At 40.9% G+C, this 24077-nt stretch overlaps 1 protein-coding gene across 1 annotated transcript in view; it reads left to right on the plus strand.

Annotated features, from left to right (window-relative positions):
* Positions 1 to 9977: 9977 nt before the first annotated feature.
* The window catches only part of NCK1 (NCK adaptor protein 1), a 32004-nt gene continuing 17904 nt past the window's right edge, over positions 9978 to 24077 (plus strand). Inside the window, 1 exon segment of the mRNA XM_015561390.1 lies at positions 9978 to 10063. The gene's annotated coding sequence lies outside the window, so the exon portion shown is untranslated.

Here is a 24077-nt window from a genome sequence, read left to right on the forward strand (position 1 = left end):
CCCTGCATTGTGCCTACATATGCAAATTAACCGCCATCTTGTTGGCAGTTAACTGCCAATCTTAGTTGGCAGTTAATTTGCATATATACCTGATTAGCCAATGAAAAGGGTAGCTGTTGTACGCCAATTACCATGTTTCTCTTTAATTAGTGTAGGTAATCAAAGGAGGAGGCATAAGGAAAGTTACTTGAAATTCTTTGGTGGTAGTTATGGAGGAGAGAGAAAGCAAAGCAGGGAAATCTGAGATTGGATAAAGAGTAAAACAGAAAAATTCTTTTATATTGGTGGGTACAGGGTAGTAAACATTTATAGCACACAGAAATAGTATGTGGGGAACAAGATAACAATGAGGGGATCCATGGTCTTCTGCTCTGGTGGGAGATTGTGCCCTGACATTCTAAAGTTATGTTATCCTAGATGCCAAGAGACAGTAGAGTCAGTTATGGTAAGATTGACTTTTGTCAAGGAAGATATGGGCCTAGGACACGACTACCTGCCATGACTTGCTTTTAGTTAGGAAGTTTTAATTTAAGTAACCACATCCTATGTGGTTCTTAAGGTCTCTGAATTTGTAAGGCCTGCCATGCCTGAGCTTGTCAGGTTTAGTTTGAGGCCCCCTTTTCATCCACACTGGTCTTTTTATTCTCTACACCCCTCCCTCTCTATTTTTTTATTGTGGAAAAATACACATAAAATTTATCATCTAACCATCCACTTAGTGTACACTTCAGTATTGTTAATATTCACATTGTTATGCAACCAATCTTGAGAACTTTTTCATCTTGCAAGACTGAAACTTTGTATGCATTAAACAACTCCCCATTCTGCCATTCTCCTCGCCCCTGAAAACCACCATTTTACTTTCTTTTTCTATGAATTTGATTGCTTTAGGTACCTCATGTAAGGGGAATCATGTAGTATTTGTCTTTTTGGTGACTGCTTTATTTCACTTACTGTAATGTCCTCAAGGTTTATTCATGTTGCCTCGTCAAAATTTCCTTCCCTTTTAACGCTGGTATTATCCCATTGGATATGTACACCATATTTTGTTTATCCATCCATCTCTTGATGGACATTTGGTTGCTTCCACCTTTTAGCTATTATGAATAATGATGCTATGAACATGGATGTACAAATACTTATCCAAGTCTCTACTTTCAGGAATAGCTCTGTTTAATTTTTTTTAGTAACTGCCATACTGTTTTCCATAGTGGTTGGACCATTTTACATTTCCACCAACAGTACACAAAGGTTTCAATTTCTCTACATCCTCATAAATTATTTTTCCCTCCCTCCCTTCTTTCCTCCCCTCTCCCCTTCTCCCTTCCTCCCTAATAGTGTTATTGGTGGAGTGTCCTCCATGTCCCCATCTATTACTGGTGGAAGTGGGCTTCTTGGGGTGCTGTAGGATAAAGAATTTCTGGAGGTCCCCATGGGACGAGGAAGGATTGTGGACACTTTTTTGGTGATGTAACATTCAGGGAGTTTCCCTCCAAGGTCCTGTCTCCTTTCGTCTTGCCATGGAAAAAGTTCCATTTTGTCTTCAGAGCTAGAATCAAAGCCATTGCCCAGAGTTTCCAGAGTTTCCATTCCATGTTGAGGCATAGTCCATTCCATCATCTGGTTAGCTTAGCTTGTATTCCCAGCTGCAGTCCATTGCTTGTGGGGTCCCCATGACCATATAGGCCATGCAGCTTCTACAGCCACATGGTGGGCGAGCACTGTGGGTCGCAGAACAAGTGAGTGCAAGGAAACAGGAGCAAAGCAAGAGGAACAAGAGACAGAACTTTTTGTTTTAGGGATTTAACTGGGAACTTATCCAGTGAGTCCTTCAGGATTTTGCATGCTTGCAGTGGCTCCATCCCCACTAACCAGTGATCTTTTCCCCAGGTTAGACTGACAGGCAAGCACTTTCCTACTCACCCCAACTTCACTGCACATGGGTCCATCTTCCTTACTCCCAGTGATTTGTAGGGAATGGACCAGTGGTTCCCTGGGGAGTATTAAGTTGAAGCTGCCCAGATGACCATGCTCATAATGTCTGCCCTTCCCTTTTGCTTTCTTCCTATTATTAATATTAAAAAATAGCTAATTAAAGCAGTAACAGTAGTAGCTGTTGTAATGGGGTGAAGTGATACCTCTTTGTGGTTTTGATTTGCTTTTTCCTAGTAAATTCTGATGTTGAGCATCCTTCATATGCTTGTTGGTCACTTGGACATCTTTGGAGAAATGTCTGTTTAAGTCCTATGCTTTACATTTTTGTTGTTGAGTCTTAAGTGGTCTTTTTATTTTACTATTTTTTCCCTTTTAACTCATTCTTCACAGAGCAGTCAGAGAAATGTTTTTAGAATTCTGTGTTAGTATTAGTCATGATATGCTAACAACTCTAATAAGCAACAAATTGTAGTGGCTTAAAACAATGGAAGTTTATGTTACTTTCTTACATCACAATCTAGTTTATATGTGTGATGGAATAGGAGTGGGGGGACACCTCTACTCCACGCGGTAACTCAGGGACACAGGTTCCTCTATCCTTTTAAGTCATCACTATCACCATGTATCTTTTGAGGTTGTCTTGAGAAAGGAAGAGAATACAGAGGAAGATTTTAGGACCCAGGCTGGACGTAGCACATATCACTTTTACCCACATTCTGTTGGGCAGAACTGAGTCACATGATCACACCTAATTACAGGAGTGCCTGGGAATGTAGTAAAGCAGTGTGCTAATGGAGAGGAGAACACAGCTATTAATGAATAGTCTCTGTCACAGTTATGTTGAGTTAGAACTCCCCTGCTTTAAAAAAACCTTTAATTAATTATATTCATAGAATAAAATTGGCCTCTGTTCCAACCGTACCTTGTACCACTTTCTCTCTTACTATTCTCAAGGCACATGAGGCTCAATCATATCTCGTAACATGCCAAGCTTTTCCCCTCCTACAACCGACTGCGTGTTTTGTAGTTCCCTTTGCTTGGAGCACTCTAAATATTTACATGACTGCCTCCTTTTCTTCTTAAAGTGTCAGCATAAAATCCATCTCTAACTAAAGTCTCTACCTAAAGTAGCCCTCCTATTCTCTGTCCTTATTGTAGCACTGTGTTTACATCTATCACAGCATTTATCAAAGTCAATAATTATTTGAGAAAACTTTTGTTTGCATTACCTGTATCCTCTGCTAGAAAGAGATATCCTTCTCACTGTCCTATCCCTGCAGTAAGTAGCTGACGCTTATTTAGCTCACACTAATCTTTCAGTGAATATGTTGTATGGATGAATGACTATTATACCGAAAAGACTAAAGTGGATAGACTGGAATGAATTATAACCAATAACTCTTATAAATTAGGTGAATTACTAAGGGCTTGGGATTTAGTGGTGGCAGTGTCAGTGGAACAGAAAAAGATGAACCATAGACATTTCAAAGGCAAAACCTGCACAAATTGCTGTGTGATTTATTGGAGGAGACTGGATAGGTGGGATGATAGTGTAATAAACAGAAATTAGTAAAGAGGATGGGAGAGTTGGCTTTTTGGAGATAATGAATTGGGAATGATACATGTTGAGTTTGAGGTGATAACAAGATTTTCAAGTAGAAATGTTGAAAAATGGTAGCTTCTATTAGCGAACACACTTGGACTTACAGATTTGAGAGTCAAGTGGCCGAAGGTGATAAGATGAAATAATAAAAATGGATGATCTATTTAGAGAGAGGAGGGTATATATTGAAAAGAGTAGATGGCTGAAGGGGAGAAAAAAGAGGAGCCAGAAATAGAAACCAGGAGTAGGTGGCAAGGGAGGAGGAGAACCAATTTAATATAGGGCCAAGGAAACCATCAGAGTGTAGGAAAGAGGGAGGTTAGTTTGGCTGCTTACACTGTAGCTATTCTTTGTGATGTACTTTGGAGGTTCTGTGAAGGTTATAAAATGGTAATTTAATTCATAAGGTTGCTGTGGGAATTATTAACATATTATACTAAAAGTACTTGGCATACTTGCTCTCTGTACTAAGTGTCCAGTAAACATTTCTGAAGTGAAATACAATGAGACAATGTAGTTAGGCATCAAAGAGAAATTAAGTTAGGCAATATAGAGTTCTGAGCTTGTTGTAGCAACTGTTCTTTAGAGCTAGTCTTTTTTAATGTTACAATAACTTATAATTGTACTGAAAGCCTACATAGAGATAACATTTATGAATTTACTTTGAAATGTTTTTAGTAGGAATTTTCTGATCTTGAAAATGTACAGAATTATAACAATACAATGGCAATTCATCTGTTTATGCTTCTTAACCACATCCTTTTACTGCATCTTATTCCGGAAGTATTTATAATGCAGGTGCTCCTTTGAAAGACATTGTCCTTTAAAATAATTTGAGAGTAAATTGTTATTTAACATTAAAATGAAACGAGGATCTATTTAAAATGTATAGTTTTAAATACATGCCAAGTTGTACTAATACCAAATTATTAGAACATCTTATTAGAACATCTGACTTTTTTGGGAGTGGAACTTGGTTATGGATAATGTGGAGAAATTGTAGTTCTTCTTTGTAGATGCCACAGGATTCTGTCTCCGGATAAACAAGTAAGACAGCTTTGGCACAAGAGAAAGCAGGAGCTTTCTTATATTCCTTCTCATTCTCATCTTTTAAAGTTTCTTCATTTTGTTCAAGGAACTCTGGTGGGTTACCGGGGCAGAGTTTGATGCTGTCCCATAGCTGGCATAAGTCATTTTAAAAATCCTAACATGTATTACAATGGAAAAAAGTAAATTATTGTTGTTTTTCTCATTATTAATAACAGCCTAAGTAAGAATAGTTTTAAATAAAGGATAAGGTAAAAAGGCAGGTAGGTAAGGAAAGAAGTGTTTGGAAATGAAGGAAGAAGGGGGAACTGTTGTTGAGATAATTGGTGAAAAGTGTTATCTAAAGTTTATTTTCATTTGTCTTGGGTTTCAACTTGCAGTGAATTAGCACTTGAAAATTGCTCTCAGTAGCGTAATTGGCAACTTTTAGGTTATTTGCTACCTGGAATAAACATAACTTCCTTATCATGAAATTCAGATATAACTATTATTGAATTTATATTTCCATACAATTGGTGGTGCAGTTTTTAGCATTAGGTAAGAGGAGAGGGTAAGGAAGGACAGTGGTGTATAGCAGACACTGTACTAAGTGTTTTACATATTATTTTGTTTAATCTTTATAACAACCCTATAGGTAGGTGTTACCGAAGCATAGAAAGGTTAAGTACCTTGCGCATTGTCACACACATAATGAATGGCAGAGCAAGATTTCAAACTATCCTTTAATTCATTCCTTTGCTTTATTTTACAATTCCATTCAGCCGCTGAGTCTTGGCTTTAAAAAAAAGCTTTATTGAGATATATTCCACATCGCATATAACTGTCCCACTTAAAGTACATAACTCAGTGGCTTTTAGTATTTTCACTATCACCACAATTATATAAGTGGAATCATACAATATTTGTCCTTTTATGATTGACTTACTTCACTTAGCATACTATATGGTTTATCTTTTTTGTGACATCTGTCAGAATTTCCTGCCCTAGCCAGTTTGGCTCTGTGGATAGAGCAACAGCCAGTGGACTGAAGGGTCCCGGGTCCAATTCCAGTCAAGGGCATGTACCTCAGTTGCAGGGACAAGTGCAGGAAACAGCCAATCAGTGTGTCTCTCAGTCTCTCCTTCTCCCATCCACTCTCTCTAAAAATCATTGGAAAAATATCCTTGGGTGAGGATTAACAACAACAAAAAAAGAATTTCCTTTTTAAGGGTGGTAATATTCCATTGATTGTACATTTCACATTTACCTATTTTTTTAAAAAACTGATTTCATGAAGGAAGGGAGAGGGAAACATCAAGGAGAGAGAATCACTGATTGGCTGCCTCCTGTACAAACCCCCCACCCCAATGGGGATTGAGCCCACAATCTGACTGGGAAACGAATTGTGACTCCCTGGTTCATAGGTTGATGCTCAACCACTGAGCCACACCAACTGAGCTGCCCATGTATTTTTTGATGGATACTTTGGTAGCTCCTAATTTTTTTCTTTCGTGAATATTGCTACTATGAATTTGGGTGTACAAATGTCCATTCAAAATCCTGCTTTAATTTCTTTTGAGTATGGACCTAGAAGTAGAATTGCTAAGTCATGTGGTACATAATTCTATTTTTAAATTTTTGAGGAACTACCTCTTTTCCAAGGTGGTTGCACCACTTTACATTTACCAGCACTGCACAAGAGTTCTGCTTGCTGTACGTCTTCCTCAATACTTGTTATTTCTGTATATATTTTTTTCTAAATACCTATCCTAATTAAATGTGAAGTGGTATCTCATTATGGTTTGAGTTGCTTTTTTCTAACAACAGTGGTGTTGAGCATCTTTTCTTGTGCTTCTTGGCCATTTGTATATCTTATTTGGAGAAATGTCTATTCAGATCTTTTGCACATTGTTTAATTGGGTTGTTTGTTTTTGTTGTTTTGTTGTAAAGTTCTTTATATATTCTGGATATCAATCCTTTATTAGATATATTGCAACTATTATCTCACACTTCCTGATTGTGTTCTTTGGTGCACAAGAGTTTAATTTTGATGAAGCCCAGTTTATCTATTTTTTCTTCTGATGCCTGTGCTTTTGGTGTCAGATCTGAGAAATGCCATGAAGCTTTTGCCTTGTTTTCTTAGAATTTTATAGTTTTGGCTCTTATTTTAGGTCTTTGATTCATTTTAGGGTTTTTTTTTTTTGTTTTATTTCTCGGGGGGGGAACATAGTGTAGTGTACAGGTTCAACTTCATTTTGTCTTCTTATGTGAATACAGTAGGTCCTTAGGTTATGCTGGAGATCCGTTCCTATGGAGCGATGTAACGTGATTTTTGCCGTAAATTGGAACCCACCTACATAAACATCTATGTCACTCACATGGAGCACATACACAGCAGTAATGAAGTGAAACAGTAAAAGAAATTTAAAAGAAAGATAATAATTCCTGACCTTTATTTGTGGTAAATAAATAATAAAAAACATAAAGCACATATGTACATATGTCAAAATGACGGGACCTTTTTTTATATATATAAATAAATGGGAGATGGTGACGTAACCACAAAACGACGTACAACGAGTCCAACGTAATCCGAGGACTGCCTGTACTAGAGGCCTGGTGCACGAAATTTGTGTACAGGTAGGGTCCCTAAACCTGGCCTGTGATCAGGGCTGTTCGGGGCCTTCCAGCTGTCGGCAGGGCCTTCCTTTGTTCCTCGCCTCCCCGTGGTGGTCAGTGCACGTCATACCGAGCAATCGAACTCCCAGTCTCCCAGTCGAAATCACAAGGCGACACTTTGCATATTAGCCTTATATATATATAGATAGATAGATAGATAGATAGATAGATATGTTAAAAATTCTCTTGGTGTATTACTAGGAATGGAATTCCTGGGTTATATGGTAACTATGTTTGACCTTTTGAAGGAACTGCTGAACTGTTTTCCAAAGTGGCTATACATTTTACATTCCCTCCAGCACTGTATGAGGGTTTTAATTTTTCCATGGCTTTTCAAATCCAGATCATACTACCTGCTGACTGGCTTATTTCAGAATTTCCTTGGCTGGTCTCTTTGATGATAATCTCACTACTCTGCCTTTCTGCTGTCCCTTTTCACCAATCCATAATGATGTTTATACTATGTCATAAAAGTTTACAGCTGAAAGGAACTATCCTATCTAATAAAAGAGAAACATGGTAATTGGCGTACGACCGCTACCCTTCCCATTGGCTAATCAGGGCAATATGCAAATTAACTGCCAGCCAAGATGGCTGTCGGCAGCCAGGCAGCTTAAAACTAACATGAGGCTTGCTTGCTTCAGTGATGGAGGAAACTAACGTTCCCGCCTGCCTTGCCGGCTGCTAAGCCTGCAGTTTGAAACATTGTAACAAATATAGAAGCTAAACAAAATCCCAGAAACCTGCTTTCAGTGAGCTGGGATCTCAGAGCTGGAGTTATACATTGTTTCGATTATAGAACCCAAACAAACCAGATACCTGCTTTCAGCAGCAGAGGCCTCAGAGCTGGAGCCAGAGCTAAAGCTGGCCCAGAATAAAAAAAAAGAAAAAAAGGAGCAGTTGGGAGCTTCAGCCCTCAGCCCTTCACCCAGACTGGCCAGGCACCCCAGTGGGGACCCCCATCCTGACCCAGGACACCCTTCAGGGCAAACCAGCCAGCCCCACCCATGTACCAGGCCTCTATCCTATATAGTAAAAGGGTAATATGCCTCCCAGCACCAGGATCAGCAGAGCCATGAGGCCTCCCAGCACCGGGATCAGTGTGACAGGGGGCAGCGCCCAAACCCCTGATCGCCCTGCAGCTCTGTGTGTGACAGGGGGCGGGGCCACAACCTCCCTATCCACCCTGCTCTGTTCGTGACAGGGGAAGGCGCCCCAACCTCCTGATCAGCCCTGCTCTGTGCCTGATACGGGGGAGCTCCCCAACCCCCTGATCGCCCTGCGGCTCTGTGTGTGACAGGGTGCGGCGCCCCACACTGCCCCCCCCACGGGCCCTGCTCTGTTTGTGACAGGGGACAGCCATAACCTCCCCATCGGCCCTGCCCTGAGTATGACAGTGGTGGCGCCGCAATCCCCTGATCGGCCCTGCTCTGTGGGTGATAGAGGGCGGTGCCCCAACGCCCTGATCCGCCCTGCTCTGTGGGTGACAGGGGGCGGTGCCCCAAACCCCCTGATGGGCCCTGCTCTATGCGTGACAGGGGCAGCGCCCCAACCCCCGGATTGGCCCTGCTCTGTGCGTGACGGGGGGGTGCCGCAACCTCCCCATCGACCCTGCCTTGAGTGTGACAGGGGGCGGAGCCCCAACTCTCCAATCGGCCCTGCTCTGAGCCTGACCAGGGGCTGCACCTAGGGATTGGGCCTGCCTTCTGCCACCTGGGAGCAGGCCTAAGCCAGCAGGGTGTTACCTCCCGAGGGATCCCAGACTGCGAGAGGGCACAGGCCTGGCTGAGGGACCCACCCCTTCCCCCCAAGTGCACAAATTTTTGTGCACCGGGCCTCTAGTAGATAATAATAGGAGTCAAGCTGTTCATTTTACAGTTGATAAAACTTAGAGATTTGACCTAAAGTTATACGTTATAGCATTAAGACTAGATACCCTACTGTGTATGTAGCTTTCATTTGTTAAGTCATTGTGTTTCCCTTTTCTGTGTTGTAAAACTCTTTACTTGATTGTCTTAACCAGTTATCCTTCTCATCCTCTCCCCTAAAGTACAACAATCTAAAAGCGAAGGAGTTGTGTGCAGGTAATTTATTTGTGGATGATTTTAGGGAACAAGAGTGAGGGACCAGAATGAATAAAAAAAAGAAAAGCCAGTATAAGACTGTTTTTGAATTATTCACTGCTGTTGCAACCAGGGCTCAATTCCAGTAGGAACGTCTGAGGATCTAGATCAGGGGTGGGCAACCCTTGGCACGCGTGCCAAACATGGTACGCCAGTAACTTTTGCCAGCATGCGAAACCCTCTCTTATAATCTTCCATTTACAGTTTTTTTCTTAATATCGACTTTTTTATTTTTCAGATAAATTCAGTGTAGGTGCATCTTAGATAAATAAATAATCTTACATAACATGTATACATTAAAATATACTTTTCATCATCATATACTGTGTTTTTGTCGCTTGAATGAATTTTATTATTTCTTCAAAGTTCTTCACATACGTACACCTTAAGAGATATCAAGTAGGCGTAACATGTTCTCAAAAAATTAGGGTTGGCACGCAGAATTTTGAGTCAGAGATTTTGCTGGTTTTGGCACGCACTCACAAAAAGGTTGCCCACCCCTGATCTAGATAGTCTCATATTTTTTACTCATCTGCTCTTGTTCTCCCATCAGTTGACAGTTTCCCCAGTGTGGTATAAATTCTTTCTCCTTCCCTCCCCCACTTTCAGCTGCACTCAGAGCCTGCCAATTGTGTTCCCAGTGGTATCTCATTTCATTGCCCCAGGAAGTCCCAGAGCAGAAAGCGAAAGAATCACAGTGAGTAATGGGGAAATTTAGTCAAATCTACCTGGAATCATTAGCCTAAGTTTAAGATTATCATGGTCAGTGGAATGATGTTCTCTCAAAGATGTCTCCAGTCTAGTCTTCTAAAATTGTGAATATGTTACCTTGTATGGCAAAAAGGACTTTGCGGATTTTCCTGGATTATCTATCCCTGGGCCCAGTGTAATCACAAGGAATCTCATAAGAGGAAGGCAGGAGTGTAAGAAAGAGAAGTGGCAATGGAAGCTGAGGTCAAGATGATATGGCTGGGGGCTAAGGAATTAGCATAGAATGGGTTTTCCCCTAGAGCAGTGGTTCTCAATCTTCCTAATGCCACAGGACCCTTTAATACAGTCCCTCATGTTGGGGTGACCCCCAATTTCATTGTTACAAATTGAACATAATTAGCCCTGACTGGTTTGGCTTAGAGTGTCGACCTGACCTAAGGACTGAAGGGTCCCGGGTTCGATTCCGGTCAAGGGCATGTACCTTAGTTGCTGGCACATCCCCAGTAGGGGGTGTGCAGGAGGCAGCTGATTGATGTTACTGGATTGGATAAAAAGAAAAATGATGGACACATACTTAGGTGGGTGCAGGAACAATTAACACGATAACAATGAAGGAATCTGTGGTATCTGTCCTGGCCCCCAGCACATTAGTTTGTGCCCCAGGGGGTCCAGAAAAAGGGAAGTTACAAGTTACCCAGACACTTCAAGGGTGTGTTATCATAGATGCAAAAAGACAGATAGGTTCAGTTAAGGTAAAGGTTGACCTTGTCAGTGAAGATACTGGCCTAGGGTGTAACTGCCCACCATAACTGCTTTTAGTTAAAGTTTAATTTCAGACCATCCTTTGTGGTTACTTTAGGTCTCTGTGTTTGCAAGACTGCCATGCAGGCCTCCCCTGAGCTTGTCAGGTCAGCCAGCATGTGGCCCCTTTCGTTCACATAATTACATATGTGTTTTCCGATGGTCTTAGGTGACCCCTGTGAAAGGGTCGTTCAACCCCCAAAGTGGCCGCGACCCACAGATTGAGAACCGCTGCCCTAGAGCCTCCTGTGGGAATACAGACTTTGATTTTAGCTCTGTAAATCCAGTTTCAACCTTCTTATCTCTAGTACTTACAGACAATAAATTTGTGATTTTAAAAATTAATTTATTTTCCAATTACAGTTAAATTTGTGTTTTAAGCCACTTAATTTGTGGCAATTTATTACACAGCAATAGGAAGCAAATACAGCTAGAATCAAAGGAGAGGCCAACAGCAAGAGGTAGAATCTCTCAGGAATTTCTTATACTTCACCTAAATGACTTGAGATGTGGGTGTTGACTGAGTAGGTTTCATTAATTCAGATAATTGGATTGATAGTGGTACTATTTACTGAATTATAAAACACAGATGCAGAAACTGCAAGGAAAGTTAAGTGTGAGGTGCTTATGGAGTAGACATGCACAATGCTTTACAATTTAGCACACATTTTTATACTTAGGAGTTTTTAAGTACTATGTACTGGTTTCCTGTAACTCCAATGGGTCCTATTGTATGCGTAGGCCAAAAGGATAATGGGAGGCACAATAAACTCTAATAGGGCTAAGTGGTAATGTCCTAAAACTGTTTTTGAATAAAAATTATATAAGCAATGGTGGGCCTGAGAGGAAACATTAGAATTAAGGGCAATCCTAGCCAGTTTGACTCTGGCTAGAGTGTCAGCCTATGGACCAAATGATTCCGGATTTGATTCCAGTCAAAGGCATGTACCTCAGTTGCAGGGTCTTCCCTGGCCCCGGCCCAGGTCGGGGCTTGTGCAGGAGGCAAACAATCGATGTGTTTCTCTCACATTGATATTTCTCTGTCTTTCCTTTTCTCTTACACCAGCGGTTCTCAATCTGTGAGTCATGACCCCTTTGGGGGTCAAATGACCCTTTCACAGGGGTCGCCTAAGACCATCGGAAAACACATATATAATTACATATTTTTGTGATTAATCACTATGCTTTAATTATGTTCAATTTGTAACAATGAAATTGGGGGTCATCACAACATGAGGAACAGTATTAAAGAGTCATGTGGCATTAGGAAGGTTGAGACCCACTGTCTTACACTCTCTCTAAAAAAATCAATTGGCCCTAGCTGGTTTGGCTCAGTGGATGGAGTGTCAGCCTGCGGACTGAGGGGACCCACCTTCCATTCGGTCAGGGGCATGTTCCTTGATTACGGGCACATCCCCAGTGGGGTGGGGTGGAGTGGGGTGCAGGAAGTGGCTGATCGATGTTTCTCATCGATGTTTCTAGCTCTCTGTCCCTCTCCCTTCCTCTCTGTAAAAAAACAAACAAACAATCAATAAAATATAAAGAAAAAATATTCTCAGGTGAGGATTTAAAAAAAAGAATTAAGGACAGCAATTAATGTGAAAGATACTCAAATGTTATGGTTAAAATCATGTTAAATATGTCTGGGATTTCAGGTGACCACAGTTTGGTGTGTCAGGAGAATATGGTTGCTAAAAATGATGCCATAATCTTAACCTTACTTATACTGTACAGTATGGGGAAATGGTAGTACTATTGTTTCCTGAGATGTGTGTATTCTTTTGAGAATATGTACAACTTGAGTGACACTTAAGAGACATGGTAATCTATGTATATAAAAAGCTAAGTGTCCATACGTCCTACTGACCGATAGCTATGACACCCACTGGCCACCAGGGGGCAGACGCTCAACGCTGGAGCTGCCATGATGCACACTGGCCATTTAAAAATAAACAGTAGCATGGACCTGACACTGACAAATCAGCACTCCGCTTCCCCCAAGTGGGACACAGGCCCCGCCACCACCCTAGAGTGACACCCCACCAAATCACAGCCTACACTGCCAAGACCCCATGGCACAAAATGCAGCGCACAGCCCAGAAATGGTTGCTGTGGGCTCCTGATAATGACGTCATGTAGCAATGCCTGGCTTCCTCTCTTTGCTATTTCTTCAGCCCAGGAACACGATTTGCTTTACAGCCAGGTGCAAACATTTTACATTTTAACCAATGTCATGAAGTGTTTTCCTGTGCCTCGTCTCATTTGATCCTCACAGAAGTCCTGCAGTAGGTAGATAGGAGACTCGGTGGAATCCTATTTTCTTTTCCTTAGCTGAAAAACAGAGATTTAAGAAAAGTTGAGGTGCTTCACTGGGCTGGAAAAAGTTTAGCTAAATCAGAGAGCAGGTCTATTTAAGTAAGTTTATTCTATATATATAAAAGGCTAAGTTGACTCACACATGCGCGATACATATAAAGCTCTTGCTGGCACCAATCGCACACGTGTGTTTCATTGTCAATAATTTGGTTGACATTTCTCATAGAGAAAGGGCAAATAGCAATATTGAAATATTTCTTCTAATTAATTTCTTTTTAATGTGCATGAATCCATGCCCCGGGACACTAGGTAGAATATAAAAGAATAAAGATTGCCCAGTGGGTGTGGCTCAATGGTTGAGCTTCCACCTATGAACCCGGTGGTCATGGTTTGATTCCTATTCAGGGCACATGCCCAGGTTGCAGGCTCAATTCCTAGTAGGAGGCATGTAGCAGTCAGCCAATCGTTGACTCTCTCTCATCATTGATGTTTCTCTCTCTCTTCCCCTCTGAAATCAATAAAAATATATTTTTTCAATGATTGGAATAGTGGTAATATACAGGGGTTGGCAAAAGTAGGCTTATAGTTGTGAGTACACAAAATACAAGTTTATTCTTATATTATTATTTACTAGCTAGAGGCCCAGTGCACAAAATTCATGCACTAGTAGGGTCCCTAGGGCTGGCTAGAGATCAAGGCTGATGGGGCCTTCTGGCTGCCAGCTGGGGCCTTCCTTCATTCCGTGCTGCCCCCTGGTGGTTAGCGCACATTATAGCGAGTGATTGAACTCCCAGTCTCCTGGTCAACTCTTGAGGGGACACTTTGCATATTAGCCTTTTATCAATATAGATTATTTATTTGTATTACATCTGTAAACCTACTTTTTGCGACCTCTTGTAATGAAAATACTTAGAAAACACAATACAAGTCTGGTTTTATTTAGACCAGAAAATTTAAGGAGGAACTTAGATCATAGTTTTGGCACTCAAAAGAGACTTTTTGATCTTATCTGATTCAGTTCTTTTGCTTTACAGATAAGAACATGGAGTTTCTGAGAGGTTGATAGGACATTCCCAGAGTCATAGCTAATGGCAGAACAGTGCCTAGTACAGAATTATGAAGTTAAGAAAGTAAATTAAATGTATCATAAGCATATTTTATTTATAGGGTCATTAAAGCACGAGTTGGACTAGGGTGAGACAGACAAATTGCTTAGGTTACAAAATTGAAGGAGGCATTCACTCCTAGGTGCAAACTCTTGCAAGTAATATATGAACATGGCTTAAAATGTCAAATAGTGCTAAGAGGCACCTCTCAGCCCTCCAGATTAGGGATAGCTGGAGGAAGCTTAGATACAGTGATGATAGAAGAGAATTACTCTTTAAGACCTAGTCTTCTGTATGCAGTAATCGAAGTTTGCAAGAACCTGTGGATCATTGCTTCACTTTATCTAAGAATAATAACTCAGACCTGACTGGTTCCTATTCTTCTTTTTTCCTTTTTTTACAGAATATGTTTTGATTTTAGAGAGAGGAAGGGAGAAGGAGAGAGAGATAGAAACATCAATGATGGGAGAGAATCATTGACTGCTACCTTCACGCCCCCTACTGGGGATCCAGCCTGCAATCTGGGCATGTGCCCTTGACTGGAATTGAACCCGGGACCCTTCAGTCCACAGGCTGACACACCATCCCAGCCGTGGGGATACTACGGCCTGCGGGCCGGATCCGGCCCATTTGAAATGAATAAAACTAAAAAAAAAAGACTGTACCCTTTTATGTAATGATGTTTACTTTGAATTTATATCAGTTCACACAAACACTCCATCCATGCTTTTGTTCCGGCCCTCCGGTCCAGTTTAAGAACCCACTGTGGCCCTCGAGTCAAAAAGTTTGCCCACCCCTGGCTAACCTGTCAGGGGTCTCAGCCTCTGGTAACCATGCCTTTCTCAGGCCAGGAGATCATACGTGCCTGGCATATAGTGGGACCTCAAAAAACCTGGGAAATATGGTTTCTAAGTAAAAGCTTGGTAAAAATCAGCGATTTGATTGTGATGTGGCAAGGTGGTTTATTTGTGATGCAATATCGAAGAGTTCTCCTGGCTTTCCAATGTCCCATTTCCTCCATCCCGCCGTGGAAAAAGTCCAATTGAGTCTTTATCAGGGCAAAGGCCAAGGCCAATGTCCAGAGTTTCTGCTTCATTTGGGCCTGCATGGCCTTTCTCAGGCTCCAGGTGGCCACTAGACCCACAGGGCTGCATGCTCCCAGGAAGAAGAGACCACTCAGGGCGAGTGCGGTTACAGTCCCAAGCAAGAGAGAGAGAGAGAGAGAGAGCACGCGCGCTTTGTTCTCCTGGGATTTTAACCAGGAGATTATTCAAAATAGCCAGTCAGCTTCTCAGACCTTCATGGGCTTCTGATAGGGTGCACCCACTGACGAGTGATCCTTTCCCCAGGTAAGACTGACAGGTCTCCATGGTCACCTATACCCCCTGCACCATTTTGACTTTACTGCGTATATGTTTACCTGCCCTTTTGTTCTATCCCTTCCCCCAGTGATCTGCTGGGAATGGACTGGTAGTTCCCTGAGCTGTAGCTTCCTGGTGAAGCCAACAGGTCTCTGTTTCCCAGCTGAATATGCTCACCAATTTCTGACTCTCTTTTGCTTCCTTTCCCACATTAATATCTAGCTAACAGTACCAGTTTGGCTGTATATGAGGGAGTAATTTTTTACTGGGTATAGAGTTTCAGTTTTGCAAGATGAAAATTGTTCTGGTAATGGATGGCTATACTTGTTCATCAACATTGTAAATATATTTGATGCCTCTTAACTGTACACTTAAAAATGGTTTAGATGATACATTTTATATGGATTAGTTAGGTAAGGCTGCCATAGCAAAGTATCACAGACTGGGTGGTTAAACAACAGAAATTTATTTTCTCAAAATTCTGGAGGCTAAAGTCTGAGAGATCAAGTTGTTATCATGGTTGTTTCTTCGGAGGCCTCTCCTTGGCTTGTAGATGGTTGTCTTCTCCCAATGTCTTCATATAGTTTTCAAATGGAGCATGTCTGTGTTAAAATTGGCTCTTCTTATTTTATTACTAGTGTCCCGGAACATAGGTTCATGCACATTGAAAGGAAATTATTAGAAGAAATAATTTAATATTGCTATTTGCCCTTTCTTTATAATAGAAGTGTCAACCAAATTTACGATCAACATTGACAGATCAAAACACACGTGTGTGATTGGCGCCAGCAAGAGCTTTATATGTGCCGCGCAGGTTGCAAGTCAGGTTAGCCTTTTATATGTATAAAATAAACTTGCTTAATTAGACCTGCTTTCTGATTTAGCTAAACTTTTCCAGCCCAGTGAAGCACCTCAACTTCTCTTTCTCGTAATTGTAAGCAACACAGCAGTAAATATCAACACGAAGCAGATTATTATTGTAGATCATGCAGGGAGAAAAAAGGGTGAAATATTTAAGGCACATACCCAGTAGGGAGTGTGCAGGAGGCAGCTGAATCGATGTCTCTCTCTCATCGATCTTTCTGATTCTCTCTCTCCCTTCCTCTCTGTAAAAAATCAATAAAATACACTTAAAAAAAAAAAAAGCAATTCCAAGGAGGCTAGTTTCTAGGGAGAGGAAGCCAGGCGTTGCTATGTGACATCATTACCTGGCACCCACAGCAACCATTTCTGGGTTGGGCTGGACTGGGCTGGGCTGGGCTGTGGGCCACATTTTGCGCCATGGAGTCTTGGCACCACTGGCTGCGATTTGGTGGGGTATCACTCTGAGGTGGTGGTAGGGCCTGTGTACCACTTGGGGGAAGCCGAGTGTTGCTTTGTGGGCACCAAGTCCTTGGTGCCCTTTCTCTGTAAAGGGCCAGTGTGTGTCATGGCAGTTCCAGCGTTGAGTAGTTGCCCCCTGGTGGTCAGTGTGCGTCATAGCGACCGGTTGGATGGTTGGACACTTAGCATATTAGCTTTTTTTATATATAATTTTTAAATCTCACCTGAGGATATGCTTAGAGGAAGGGGAAGGGGTGGGGAAGACTGAGAGACTTAATAGGTTGCCTTCCATACATGCCCCAATTGGGGATCGAACCCACAATCTACCTATGTACCTTGACTGGGAATTGAACTGTGGCAGCCTTTTGGTGCACAGGGTGATATTCAACTAACTGAGCCACTCTGGCCTAACCAAATTATAATGACACTAGTCATACTTGATTAGGATCCACCTATTTTACCTTAATTACTTCTTTAAAGAACTTAACTCCAAATATAGTTATAGTCTGAGGTACTGGAGGATGGGACTTAAGCATTTGAATTTTGGGGGTGGGGTGGGGGTGAAATTCAGCCCATAATAGGTATTTTATCACAATTTAAAAAATATATGTAAAGGAATATAATCAATAATATTGTAATAACTATATAGTGTCAGATGGATACTAGACTTACTGTTACTTTTGTTACAGACCTCTTAGCACTATGTGACATTTTTTAAAATTTTTTTATTGTTTAAAGTATTACAAATAGTAGTACGTATGTCTCCTTTTTTTCCCCATTGACCTTTCCCCGGCCTTCCCTAACCCCTGGCACATGCCTTCACCCCACAGCACTATGTGACATTTTAATTCAGAGAGGGTAATAAGTAAAATTTTGTGATGCCTCACAAAGTAATCATATAGGGAGTAATGCCTAAGACATTAAATAAGTTGTTGAAATAGAATTATAGTTGATATTTTTAGAGTTGATATTTTTAGAGTTGAATTATAGTTGATATTTTTGCTTAATGTGTCTATAGTTATTCTCAGGCCTTAGCTCAGTGTATTCTTCATCTGTAATAACTATTTAATAACTTTTACCTTTGTCATTATTTTGTGCTTTTTCATATTGGGGATGTTTCCAAAGTGATATTTCCCAAAGTGAATAATACAGGGTGGCATTTTATTTTATCCATCATTTAAAATAAAGGCCTTATTTTAAGTGGCCTTTGTTTCAGACCAGCATGTAATTTTTAATTTCCCCATGCTGGGATTCTTGTCTATGTTGTTTCATTAAGAGTATTTAACAATTAAAATAACTAGACAAAATAGTAATACATTGGATAGAATAAAGTGATCTTATGAATTGCCTTGTCTTTTTGCATTACTTATAGAATATTGAAGTTACTTATTTGGGGATTTTTCCCTCTTAATTGTTTACTCAGAGATCTATAGCCCAACCAAACTTCCGGAGTTAGTCACTTGGGTATTGTCACTCTGCTGATTTTTATCAGAAACAGGAAATTGTCAAGTTACATGTCAAAGTACGACAGACTCTAAAATTGTATTTGTACTTGCCTGAGAGATTTCCCTTTAGAATTTTTTCTATCACTAGCTGGTTCCTTTTTCCTCAGAATATAACAACTGGCTTGCCAAAAATGGTGATATTTATCATACATAGCAAACAGTTCCCTTTTGCATAGTTTACATGTCATACACAATATGATTTGACAAATTTAGTGCCATTAATCTGTAGATATACCGAATTAATTTGTAAAAGTAGGTTGGGGAAGAACATGTTTTTAGGTATTTGTCCTGATGTTATTCCCATATTTAGATGAGCAGAGTTCCTAAAGTAGACCTTTTAGGGAGTCTGTAAGGCCAAACTATTTTCTTTCATATACGGGGATGTTAATTTTCATTTTCACTCAAGTTTCCAGAGACTGCATGAAATGCAATGATATTTTATAAGATGTCAACATTTGGAAGATCTGCAAAACTTAGTGAATGTATATTGCATGGTGACATAAAATTATACATGAGTCAAAACAGGTCCATTTAAAGTGTAAGAAAGTGCAATGAATGTTTTCTGTTATATATTTATTTTAGTTTAAATATAGTAAGATTCACACGTTTTTGAGTGTGAAGGAGATTAGACATATCGAGAGGCAAATGACTTACTGAGTAAAAGATTTGTTTTTGCCTTAAGCAGCCCTGTCCATTGTTCTTGTATATCTAAGTTAACATACCTTGTGCATGGAAGTTAACACACTTTGTGCATCTAAGTTAATCACTACCACAACCTGAATGCAGAATAGTTTCTTCACCCCCTCTCAAGAAAATAAAATTTTCTCATGCTTTATAGTCAGACTCTTACCCTCACCATTAACCTATGAAAACCACTAATCCCTATAATTTTGCTTTTTCTAGAATGTCATAGCCTTTTTAAAAATAATATATTTTTACTGATATTTTACAAAGAGGAAGGGAGAGGGATAGTGAGTGAGAAACATCGATCAGCTGCCTCCTGCTGGGTATGTGCCTGCAACCAAGGTACATGCCCTTGACCGGAATCAAACCCGGGACCCTTGAGTCCTCAGGCTGACGCTCTATCCACTGAGCCAAACTTGTCAGGGCCATACATAGCTTTTTGAGTCTAGGTCAGTGAGATTGCTGTGTCATATGGTAAGTGTATGTTGAACTTGAAGAAGCTGTCAAACTGTTACCCATAATGGTTGTACTACTTTTGCATTCCCACAAGCAATGCATTATTTCCAGTTGATTAACATCCTCATTGGCAACTCAGTACTTTTTTTCTTTGTTTCCTTCCCTGTCTCTATCTTTATCTCTCTATCTCTGTATCTCTATCTTTCCTCTCCCCTCTTTCTTTCCCCCTTTCATTCTTCTCCACCTCTCTTCTCTTCGTAAGCCATTTAATAGCTGTGTAGTGATACCACTTGGTGGTTTTAATTTTCATTCCTATAATGACTAATGAATTTGAGAATCTTTTCATGTGCTTATATGCCATTCAGATTCCTTTTTTGTGTGTGAAAGATCTGTTCATATATGTTCTCTATTTAAAAATATTAAATACTTACCTATGTTTCCCCTATGGCTTTGCTGAGTGCAGCTCAAGGCAGCTCTTGCTGTGTTACAATCACATGCCAGTGGCTCTCCTGGCCTGGGCCCCATATCTTTGGGTTGAAACCCAGGCAATGGCCCCTTTTGAAATGGAGGAGGCAGCCTTTGTGGTTCTTCTTTCCTTGTCTTAAAGACTATCTGTGGTCTTATCCTGTAATATCTAAGAAGACTGGCCAACAATCTTCCATTTTTCCTTCCTGATTTCTGCCAGTACAGATTGCCTTTGTCATTATTTTGTGGTTTTTCATATTGTGGATGTTTCCAAAGTGATATTTCCAAAAGTGAATAGTATAAAGTGGCATTTTATTTGACCTATCGTTTAAAATAAAGGCCTTTATTTTAATTAGCATTTGTTTCAGACTAGCATGTAATTTTTAATTTCTCCATAATTACGGTGGCTGATTGAGTCTGGTATTCACACCCAAACTAATGTATCAAAGAGTCCTGTCCCTTGGCCGTACATACCTTTAGAGTTCATAACATATTTTCTCATTTTTTGCTATATGGATAGCCTGAGAATTTTCCAACATTTAAATTAAATTTCTGCTTCCCTTTTGATTGACAATTCATCTTTAAGTTTTTTCTCTTCTCAAATTTTACTCTAAGCATCCAAGAGAAGTAAAGTTACACTTTCAACACTTTGCTTAGTAATTGCTGCAGCCAAATAGCCAATTTCATCCTCACAGTTATACCTTCCACAAAACCCTAGGACAGTGGTTCTTAACCTGTAGGTCGAGACCCCTTTGGGAGGTCTAACGACCCTTTCACAGGGGTCGCCTAAGACCATCAGAAAACACATATATAATTACATATTGTTTTTGTGATTAATCCTATGCTTTAATTATGTTCAATTTGTAACAATGAAATTGGGGGTCACCACAACATGAGGAACTGTATTAAAGGGTCGTGGCATTATGAAGGTTGAAAACCATTGATTTAGATGCTTCTAAAAGTACACCCAGAGAGGTCTGCTCCCATACTGAAGTTCTCTCTCTTTTCTTCCCACAGGATAACCATTTTTTGGTTTTATCTTTTTAGTGTTTCTTTGTGAATAAAGATAAATTGGGAATTCTAATTTTCATGCTCCCCCACAACAAAATATGTACACACATGTATACTTGTGAATGCCGCATCCATCTGCGGCTAGGGTTCAAGGTCTGGAGAAGGGGCTGCGCACAAACCGATATACTAGACAAGAAATATAAATTTAGAAGGCATGGGGAGTCAGGCGGAGACCTTACTCTCTAGCGGAGAGGTTCCCTGAATCTCCAGACCCATAGCTTTTTATTTACTAGAATACACATTTGCCCTTTAGCAAAGCAAACACACATTTGAATGGCAAGGTTTGGTAAACAATAAAAGATGATCAGGTTAGCGGATTGTCTTCAACCATTCAGCCAGCAGCAGGGTAATACAATGCTGATTTTCAGCCCTTGCTGAATATCAGAGTCCATTAGCCTTCCAGGGACTTCTCTCATTTATATGACTGCTGGTCTTTGCCTCCAGGAATACTATCTGAACCTTGACAGTATATGTTGAGTTGAAGCTTAAGGTTTATATAATTTTGTAAAATATTGCCAAATTCCCTATCCATAGGCTCTTAATCTTTTTATATTCTCAACTAGAGGCCCAGTGCACAAAAATTTGTGCACTCGTGGGGGTCCCTCAGCCCGACCTGTGACCTCTCGCAGACTGGGACCCCTTGAGGGATGATCACCTGTTGGTTTAGGCCCACTCCCTGGGGAATTGGGCCTAAGTTGGCAGTCAGACATCACTCTGGCAGCCCGGGAGCCCTTGGGGGATGTCCACTTTCCAGTGGGGAGCAGGCCTAAGCTGCAGTCGGACATCCTTACTGCTGCCTAGGAGGCAGGAGAGGCCTGGTCACACCCCCTTCAGGGTGGGGGGTCCCCACTGGGGTGCCTGGCCAGTCTGGGTGAGGGGCTAAGGGTGGTTTTCAGGCTAGCCAATCCCCCCAGGGGCAGAAGCTCCCAGCCTCTCCTTTTTTTCTTTTTTATTCTGGGGTTTATTTACCTTCTATAATTGAAACTTTGTTATAGGGCCGGCCGGGAAGCTTGGCTTACTCCATCACTGGAGCAACCAAACCTCCTGCTCGCTTCAGCTTCGTGGCTGCTGGCTGCCATCTTGGTTGGGTTAATTTGCATATAGTTGCTCTGATTGGCTGGTGGGTGTGGCTTAAGGCATAGCAAAGGTACAGTTAATTTGCATGTTTGTCATTTATTAGATTAGATATATGAGAGTGATTATTTTCTGATAGCCTTGCCAACAATCTGTGTTGTCAATCTTTTGGATTTTTGCTAACTTGATAGGTAAAAAATCATATTACGGAGCAGTTTTTATTTGCATTTCTATATTACAACGAGATTGAACATCGTTTCCCAAACTTAAGGGACATTTGCATTTGTTTTCATGTGTGTATATTGTACTTGTTTTCAGAGCTATTGAAGTTGTTTATAAAAATTATTTTTTGAATGTCTGCAGTATCTATAAGTGTAATTCCCTTTCTTTCCTAGTATTTGGTTGTGCATCTTCCTTTTTTCATTACTGAATCTTACCAGAATTATATCCATTTTGTTAGTTTTGACAAAGAGCTACCTTTTTGTGGTTGGTTTTTTTGGTTTAGGTTTTTCTTGTTAGTTTTTTTTTTTTAGCTTTTGTCCTCTATGTTTATTTTCTGTTTCATTAAGTCCTGCTTTTATTTGTATTATTTCCTTTTATCTACCTTTTTTATATTCTTCAGCATTTCTAACTGCTTAAGACACATGCTCAGTTCATTAATTTATTTTTAGTTTTCATATTTTTCTGATGTAACTGTGTACAACTTAAGGACCTACTTTTGCCCCACCCTATTTATTCCTTTTGCTGCACCCCACAGGTTGGCAGTATAGTCTTTATTATTTTACTTTTAATATTTTTAAAATTCTGTTATTTATTTTCTGACACATGAGTTTTTAGAAATTTCTAAACATGTGGGTTTTTAAAAAGCTATCTTTTTGTTATGGTTGTCAGAGAATGTGGTTGCAGGATATCAAGTACATTAAAGTTCTTGAGACTTTTTTTAATTGCTTAGCATTTGATGAATTTTTATATTTGTCTGTTTGGAAATTAGAATAAAAGTATAATATGCTAATTAGACCAGATGGCCAAACAACCTCTGGAAGACTTTCCAGATGAAGCTGAGGCAGCTGCCACAGCTGCAAGGGCCAAGCCCCTTGCACGAATATTGTGCATCGGGCCTCTAGTACTTTTATGTTGACTAGAGGCCCGGTGCATGAGATTTGTGCACTGATGGGGGGGGGTATCCCTCAGCCTGGCCTGTGCCCTCTCGCAGTCCAGGACTCCTCAGGGGATGTCTGCTTGCTGGCTTAGGCCCGATACCCCTGGGATCGGGCCTAAGCCGGCAGGCAGAATCCCTCTCACAATCTGGGGCTCTCACAGCTCTGACCCCTCGCCTCCTTACTGCTGCTGAGCTCGCCAGCTGTTAGCTGGGCTTCTGGCTGAGCAGCGTTCCCCTGGTGGTCAGTACGCATCATAGCGACTGGTTGTTTCGCTGTTTGGTCGATTTGCATATTGCACTTTTATTATATAGGGCTAGAGGCCCAATGCACGAAATCTGTGCAAGAGTAGGCCTTTTCGGCCCCTTACTACCTTGGCCCTCGCAGCCCCAACTTTGTCTGGAAGGTCATCCTGCTGTTTGGCTATTCAGTTGATTTGCATATTATGTGCTTTTATTATTATAGACTAGAGGCCCGGTGCACAAAATTCGTGCGGGGGGGGGGGCCCTCAACCCAGCCTGCACCCTCTCCAATCCGGGACCCCTTGGAAAATGTCCAGCTGCCAATTTATAGGGCCTAAGCTGGCAGTCGGACATCACTCTCACAATCCAGGACCGCTGGCTCCTAACTGCTCACCTGCCTGACTGCCTGATCGCCCCTAATTGCCCTCCCCCCTGCTGG

Source organism: Myotis davidii, unplaced genomic scaffold, assembly GCF_000327345.1.
Source record: "Myotis davidii unplaced genomic scaffold, ASM32734v1 scaffold415, whole genome shotgun sequence".
NCBI classification, from domain to species: Eukaryota; Metazoa; Chordata; class Mammalia; order Chiroptera; family Vespertilionidae; genus Myotis; species Myotis davidii.